We start from the raw sequence: 8,618 nt of genomic DNA on the forward strand, positions 1-8,618 counted from the left end.
GGACCTGGTCCTTGCCAGCATTTTCTTAACAAGTTGAGTCCCTGTTATAGTCTGACTGTTAGATTGGGAGCCAATAATACTTGGCAATTTGTTGCTGTCATAATGATGCTGAGGACTTTCCAGATGGCTTTCCCCCTTCTCTCTAGAAGAACTATGACTTACTTATTCCCTTTGATGGGGTTTTAATCAAGCAGACATTCGTTATGACCTTGATCCAGAGTAGGGACAAGACATGGTTGGTTCATCTCTAGTCTGGGGGTGACATATATAATACCCTGTCTTGTATTCCCTAGGACAGGCTCACATGCTTGTCAGAGGTTTGGCTTTCTGATACAAGGATGAGGCTTTAGGAGGGTGGGAGTCATGTATATTAGGATTGGGGTGTTGCCAGGATACATTTTAAGGAAAAAAAGAGAAAGAAATATCCAATTGAATTTTTGAAATAACTAAACCAGTTGTGAAGGGAACAGGAAGTAGACAGATGAGAATGTTCTGTTTTCTTTGGGCCTGTCTCTGTAGTACTCTCAAAAGCAAAAAGTGAAAGCTAAAGTCATTTAGTTGTGTCTGACTCTTTGCGATGCCACAGACTATACAGTCCGTGGAATTCTCTAGGCCAGAATACTGGAGTGGTCTTCCCAACCCAAGGATCGAACCCAGGTCTCCCGCATTACAGGCAGATTCTTTACCAGCTGAGCCACAAGGGAAGCCCAAGAATACTAGAGTAGGTAGCCTGTCCCATCTCCAGAAGAGCTTCCTGACCCAGGAATCAAACCAGAGTCTCCGGCATTGCAGGTGGATTCTTTACCAGCTGAGCTACCAGGGAAACCCCTGTAGTACTCTCAGGCCAGGCACTTAACGTAAGTTCAGATTAGGAACCAAATGAGACTTTTCTGCTATTAAGTTTAAAGGCAGACAATTTTCTCACACCCAACTTTGTTCTCCATCTTTTTCTATTACACGTCCCACTCAACCTTAAAGAGAAAGAAATGGAATTTTCTATAGAGTTTTATGGTTAATGTTACCTCAGCAGTGTTCTCCTTCAGAATGAGGGTAGCAGTAGTTGGGCAATGTCTCTCCTGTGGGAGGGATGAAGGTTCCGTATCAAGCTTCTTTCTGCCTTACAGTTCTCGCGTTTGGGCTGCTCTTTGGCCAAAATCCTTCTCTTCAGCCTTCTCTGAGGTCTCTGCTTAGACATGCCCCTCTCTTTCATGTTCTCCGTGACCTGTTCCATCTGACCGTGTCTCTCTCACGGTCACTCCGTCTCCTCAGACTCTGCCCACTGCGTCCCGCTCCAGGGCACTCATCACGCCCAGGAGAGAGTAAGCTCTCTGAGGGCAGACACGTCTTACTGCTGTACCCTCAGGGTCAGCTCCCTGGTAGAGCTTCAAAATATATATAAAGAGATATTTATTTATTTTTTTAAGTGACTGTGGTGGCAAGTCTTAGGTAAGGCAGCCAGGATCTTTTGTTGCCGCGCATGGGCTTCTCTTGAGTTGTGACTCTGGGGGGCTCGGGAGTTGTGGTGGGTGGGCTTCATTGCCCCAAGGCATGTGGGATCTTAGTTCCTTGACCAGGTATGGAACCCACGCTCCCTGCCTTGGAAGGTGGATTCATAACCACTGAACCACCAGGGAAGTCTCTCAGAAAATCTTTATGGAAACAATGTATTCATTTCTCTCCTTAGGCTCTGTGTGTAGCCTCTGAGCCTCTATAAACATGCAGCTCTGCTGGGCCTGTTGCATGATCGTAGATGCCCTGTTCCAAGAAGTGCAGTTTTTTGCATTTCTGAAATCAGGATATGTATCAAAAACAAAGATTAAATAGGTGGTGGTTATCTCCATCAAAGCTGAAAGTAAATTGATACGCATCTTATAAGTCAGTGTGCCTTAGAATCAAGGACATTGTGGTAGACAGAATGTACATGCCTGCTAAGTCACTCGTCGTGTGCAACTCCGTGCGATCCTATGAACTGTAGCCCACCAGGCTCCTCTGTCCATGGGATTCTCCAGGCAAGAATACTGGAGTGGGTTGTCATGCCCTCCTTCAGGGGATCTTCCCGACCCAGGAATCGAACCCATGTCTCTTAAATCTCCTGCTTTGGCAGACAGGTTCTTTATCACTAGAGCCACCTAGGAAGCCCTGGTAGACAGAATGCCCCCCACCAAATGTGTCTGTGTTCCTGATACTTGTAAATACGTGTCACCTTACATGGCAAAAGGGACTGTGCAGATGTGATTCAATTAAGGATTTTAGGATGGCAAGGTTTTCCTGGACTTTTTAGATCATGCGCCTGTGTGCTTTTTGTGACCCAATGGACTATAGCCTGCAGATTGGTCAATGTAATTACAAGCATCTTTATAAGAGAGAAGTAGGAAATTCAGAGTCAGAGAGGAAGATTTTGTGATGGAAGCAGAAGTTAGAGTGATGCCACAGGATAAGGAAGGCACCCTCTAGAAGCTACAAATTCAAGGAAATGGGATTCTTCCCTAGAGACTCTGGAAGGATCATGACTCTGCCAGTCATTTTAGACATCCACCTCCAGAACTATATGATAATAAATTTGTATTGTTTTAAACCATTAAACTTGGTTGACTGGGTACAGCCATATTATTACAAGCAAGAGCATGGATTATGTTCTGGAAATTTAAAGTTTTTATTTAATCTTTCCAACAAGGAGGGGTGAGAGTCAGTGGGTCATTTCGGACATTCCTGCCCCTCAGGGGGAGCATTTGGAGGTATGTTTCATGCAACCCTCCAGGGGATCCCCTTCAAGACTGAACCCTAATTGCCCTCAGTACTCGTTAGCGACCCTCTTACTGACTTGCCTTGCTACCTTGCCTTCAAGCTTCCTGAGTTGCTTCCGAGATAAACCTTTGGCATCCTAATCCTCACCTCAGGTTCTGTTTTTGGATGAGCCCAAACTGGCATGTCACCCTAGGTCAAGAGACTTGGCCCCAAGCATCTTCCCCTCTATCTTCCTCCTTGCTACCCTCTCTCTTGCCCACCAACAACCAACTGCAGCACCCATTATTCAGCATCTAATCTGTTCTGAATTCCTGCCTCCCATAGGATGTTTGCACTTCCTCCAACTTCGTGAGTGCTCCTAAACTGGGTTCGTCCTGTAGGTTCCCAATCAGTGTCCCTTCTTTATGGAGTTTCCCTGGCCCTCCAGACTGTGAGTGTTTTCCCCTAATCCTCCTGCACTTTTCATGGCACTGACTACAGATGAAATGAGTTAATTATTTTATGGGAGGATGATTATCTGTTAGTATCTCAGGATGTGGGTGTCAGGTAAGATTTATGGGAAACTCACAGGCAGAAGGGGCAATGTGGTGCATATACCCCATCCTCTCAGCGGCTAGCTGAGATGCAGGCTGGGCTAGGCACAGCTGGACAAATCATGGGGAGTGCTGCAAGAGGAGGACCCTGCTGTGTACCATGTATGGATTTATAAGGTAACTGGGAGGAGACAGGGTCAGCTAATGAACACATGATAATGGAAGTTCCTGGACAGAAATATGTACCAGATCTACCTTATTGTGCCAGAGCTTAGCTGGAAGTCTCATCCTAATTTTCTTCCTTCCTCCCTCCCTGTCTCCCTTCCTTCCTTGCTTTCTTTTTCTTTATTTCTTTATTGTTGAAGTATAGTTGTTTTACAATGTTGCATTAGTTTTAGGTGTACAGCAAAGTGATTCATAAATGTATAAATATAAAATCTATTCTTCTTTCCCCTTATCAGTTCAGTTCAGTCACTCAGTCATGTCTGACTCTTTGCGACCCCATGAACTGCAGCACACCAGGCCTCCCTGTCCATCAGCAACTCCCGGAGTCCACCCAAACCCATGTCCAATGAGTTGGTGATGCCATCCAACCATCTCATCCTCTGTCGTCCCCTTCTCCTCCTGCCCTCAATCTTTCCCAGCATCAGGGTCTTTTCCAATGAGGCAGCTCTTCACATCAGGTGGCCAAAGGATTGGAGTTTCAGCTTCAGCATCAGTCCTTCCAATGAATACCCAGGACTGATCTCCTTTAGGATGGACTGGTTGGGTCTCCCTACAGTCCAAGGGTCGCTCAAGAGTCTTCTCCAACACCACAGTTCAAAAGCATCAATTCTTCGGTGCTCAGCTTTCTTTAGAGTCCAACTCTCACATCCATACATGACCACTGGAAAAACCATAGCCTTGACTAGATGGACCTTTGTTGGTAAAGTAATGTCTCTGCTTTTTAATATGCTGTCTCTTTTTTATATGCTTTTTTAATATGCTTTCCCCTTATAGGTTATTACAAAATGTTGAGTATAGTTCCCTGTGCTATACAGTAGGCCCTTATCATTTATTTGTTTTATATATAGTAATGTACCAACTTGATGGACGTGAGTTTGAGTAAGCTCCAGGAGTTGGTGATGGACAGGGAAGCCTGGCATGCTGCAGTCCACGGGGTTGCAGAGTCGGACACAACTGAGCAACTGAACTGACTGACTGAATGTGCATGTTAATTCCACACTCCTCGTTTTACCTTAAGTTTTAAGTGGATAGCCCCAACAGTTGAAAAAAAGGTTGAGTTCAGACTTCTAATATATGTATATGTATTTATGTTTATACATGTTTCACTGTCACACTAAATGTCAAATATTAGTGAAGCTGAATTTCTGTTATTGAGATAAGCATACACAAAATAAAAATAGACAAAAACATAAATGAAATTTTAAAAATAGAAAACTGCAAAATGTCTTTGCACGTCCTAACAGATCATTTCATGTGTTTTCTGAGTGCACACACCATGGGGTGATTACTGAGCTAGAGCAGTGCTTTCCTGAGGGACAGACCCCCAGGGATCTGGTTAACATGTAGACTGTGATTCATCGGGCCTGGGAGGGGCCTGGAATTCTGCATTTTCCAGGTGATGACAATGGAATTGTTTTGGGAACCACACCTTACGTAGCCAGTATCTTGTTATCCAAAATATTCATAAGCCACTGAGATTTAGATGCTTGGGTTGAATAGATTGATATGGCATCTTCTGTCATTTTGGAATGATTTGCTCTGTCTCACGTTTTGCTGTTTCCAGGTGGACTCAGTGGGATGTGTATGACCTTCACTGCATCGTTGAATGATTGCCCATCAGAAAAAAACAAAAAGTGAAGGGCAACTCGGCAAGGTAAAAGTTTGTTGACTCTTCATTTCTCTTGGCCTTTAAGATCCAATTATCTGTTTTTCTTCCTCTGAAGGGATAGCAGAAACCCAGTGAGCCCCGTGAGCAGGCTCTATGCCGGGTGCTTTCCCCGTGCTGTTTCATTTCAGATCTGACTCTAATGGCAAAAACCAGTCTGAATACAAAGAGATCTGCTGTGAGTGTGTGAATGTGTGTGTGGGTGTGTGTGTGTGAAGGGGGAGGGCTCAGCTTTCTCTTCTGACCCTCTCTCTGATCTGTCGTGACGGATGGACCAAACCATTCAAACTCCCTCTGCTCAGGGATGCAGCTGAGGGTTTCCCAGTTAGTGACAGAATCTGAGTGATTTGTAGGCATTTGTGTGCTGATTGTCTTGCCCTCTAGGCATGAACTGTGTTGTATCAGGAGGGCAAGAGGGTTCCAAATAGATTTAATATGCCTTGTATGAGCTTCAACCATCTGCCCGCCAGCTCTCAGTGTGAGCATAATATATGTTTCCAGAATCAAACACAAAGAGTCTGTTTTTTTTTTTTTCCCCCTCTTTCTTTTTCCTTTTTTCAGAGGCTTTTAGTTCAGATCATTTGTCTTTTCCTTTTTTTAGCGGGGGTAGGCTACCAGGGTCACCCTTTCTACAATTATGTTGGCTTTCATTTTGTTTTCTGATTCCTCTGGCATATTTAAATAAATGGGTTTCCCTTTCCTGCTTGCCATGTACCCCCAGCAGAAACGTATCCTTGGAATTGGTACATATCCATGAAATCTTGTGATGCATCTATGAGGTGGTTGGAATGGAACTGCAGGCATTCCCAGTGAGTACCGATCAGACCCTGGACATCTGAAAATTCTTCCCAGGCTAAATCCGAATGCTGTTCTTCTGAATAATGCAACTTGAACCTCTTCTCTTCTCTCAGTGGAAATCGTGTGACTGTTGATGGGCTTGTTCTAGTAGCTATAACTTGTAGGACTCAAGTTATTCCAGTGTTGAGTGTCCTTGCCCTGGAACCCTTGTGTCATTATTGGGATCTTAAGCTCTGAAAGAGATGAAAGTAAGTTAAGCCAATCCCAGAGTTCTTAACTTCAAATGTCACTTAGGTTATAGGAATTTAGCAGAGGATTCAGGAAACTCTTTACATGAAAGTTGGGTGGGAACATGGTTAGAACTCTTCTAGCATCACTCAGCAAGCAAGGGCTGGGCAGGGAGGAACTAGTGGAAAGTGAACTTTCAATATTCTCTTGTAAAGGCTCTAGGGCATAGGGGGTCACAATTCTTCAGTTCTGCTTATTTTTATTTAGTCCACAAAATTGGCATTGTTTGGTATTAGACAGTGTATGTTTGAAAACTGCTTCCTCTCTAAATGCATTTCACATTCAGTTCTCCCCACAGTGGAGGCTAAAACAGCTCTGTCCCTTGTTGCTCTTCTCGTCTAACCTGCATGCCTGGCCAGGCTCCATCTCTTTCTAGCTGTGTGACCTTGGGAAGGTAATAAACATCTCCGTGCTGTATTTTTTCTCAGTTGTAAAGTAGGGATTATGATAGAGTTTCATTATGAGTTGAGGAAATGACCAAACATAATAATGCCTAATAGTGTATGTAAAGTACTGAGCAAGTGCCTGCCACATAGCACCGTGTTGGCTACTGTTACTGTCATTACCATGGAGCTGAAGGATGGAGAAGATTGAAACAGTGGATTCCCCATAATGACTTGTGCTGTTCAGCTGTGGAAGATGTTGTCTGGACACATCTCTGCCCCTGGAGAACTAAGAAGTCAGGGCTTGATGGCGAGGAATGAAGGAAATAGAAATAGTAGGTTTTTTTTTTTTTAAAGCTTTGGTTTAAGTGTGTGGCTGCCATAGGTGTGTGGTTGGATGGGAACCTTTCCTTCCTCCTTTTCAGGCAGGATTAGCCTTGCCCTCTCCTCCTTTTAACCCCCAGGTATTTAGACTTGGCCTGAACTAGAGTCATTTTTTGTTTCGTTTGTGATGCTAATAGAGCCTTAGGGGGACCTTGTCCAGAACTCACTGAGTGTCTGATGCAAAGCAGATCTGGGCCTCTGTGGGGAGTTAGAACTAAACAACCTTCAGGGGGATGGCATGCTTTGGGCCAGAGCCCAGAACCTGTCCATTCACTGTCCCAGCTGTCTTTCCTGTGGATTTTTTAAGGACAGCGGCCACACCAATTAGAATGGACCAGTCAAAGGAGGGATGTGAAGCAATGAAATGCAAACAGAGATGGTGTTTGCCTCAAGCGCCTTCTGCTCCTTCCCCCTACCCCATCTTTTGGATCTTTAGCTTTCTGGCTCCCATGGGATCTCTTCTCACATGTTCAGCTCTGCTTTTCCCTGATGGTTCCCTGCCTCTGCTCCATGGTGTGTGGCCTCTATGGAGCGATGGTCATGACTCTGATGTTCCTTTGCCGGGTCTCAGCCACATTGCTGACTGCTGCTGCCCATTGTTGCACTTGGCTCCAAGGGTTTCATGTCGATGCCCCACGTGCTTCCCAAGTGCTCTCTAGCTCTCCACCCTTGAGCTGTGGTACTTCAGGGTATGGCATAGCCTTGATACCACTGAGACTTTGGTTGTTATGCAGTATTAACTGGTTGCATAGCATCACCAACTCAATGGACACGAACCTGGGCAAACTCCGGGATATAGTGAGGGGCAGGGAGGCCTGGTGTGCTGCAGTCCATGGGGTCTCAAAGAGTCAAATCCGACTGAGCGACTGAACACCAATAACATACAGAATCAGTCCCATCATTGTCTTCAGCGCCGACCTTGGCACTCCTACCATGACCGTGATGAACCAGAGTCTGTCCCACAAGCACAATGACACTTGTATTAAGCCCCAAACAGGCGACGTATAACTTACTCTCTTAGTCTCTTATCACACCTGTAATGCTGCAACTTTTCCATTTATCGATTTGGCATCTTCAGATTGTATGTTTCTCATGAGTCAAAATACAAGTTCCTTCCAGGGTTGGGTTCGAAGAGGATCGATATCACACTGAATTTTACAGCCCAGCTTCCTTTTGTGCTGACCATCAGCCAATTATATTGGCCTAAGTCTTGAATCTTTCCTTTACTAGGGTATGTCTCCTTCCCATCCCAGACAGCCAGAGCAGGACTTTCTTCCAGGGAACCCCTTTACAGCTTTTCAAATAAATAAACCTTGACATCTCTGAAGTACGAGGATGGAAACCCCAGGTTCCTGCATCAGAGGAATAAGCTTGGCTGGGATGTGGGAGTGGTATCTAAAGGCTGTGAAGCTGAGTCCTTCTCTGTCCCTCCATCTCCTCCCTCCCCTCTCTCTCTCTCTCTCTCCCTCCCTCCCTCCCTTTTCCTTTCTCTCTCGCTTTCTCCCCTTTCTCATTTTTTTTTTTTCCTTTTGTTTTGCACCTAGCTCAAAGTAAAGCTTTTTGGGGCATGATTTAGGAAGATGTACAGGGGCACTG

At 44.9% G+C, this 8,618-nt stretch overlaps 1 long non-coding RNA gene across 1 annotated transcript; it reads left to right on the plus strand.

Annotated features, from left to right (window-relative positions):
- Positions 1-4,328: 4,328 nt before the first annotated feature.
- LOC133058761 (uncharacterized) lies at positions 4,329-5,954 on the plus strand. Its single transcript, XR_009693375.1, has 3 exons — positions 4,329-4,555; positions 5,068-5,157; positions 5,894-5,954. It is a non-coding gene; the product is annotated as an uncharacterized LOC133058761 (long non-coding RNA).
- The last annotated feature ends 2,664 nt before the right edge of the window (positions 5,955-8,618 follow it).

This window comes from Dama dama, chromosome 6 (genome assembly GCF_033118175.1).
Source record: "Dama dama isolate Ldn47 chromosome 6, ASM3311817v1, whole genome shotgun sequence".
Taxonomy (NCBI): domain Eukaryota; kingdom Metazoa; phylum Chordata; class Mammalia; order Artiodactyla; family Cervidae; genus Dama; species Dama dama.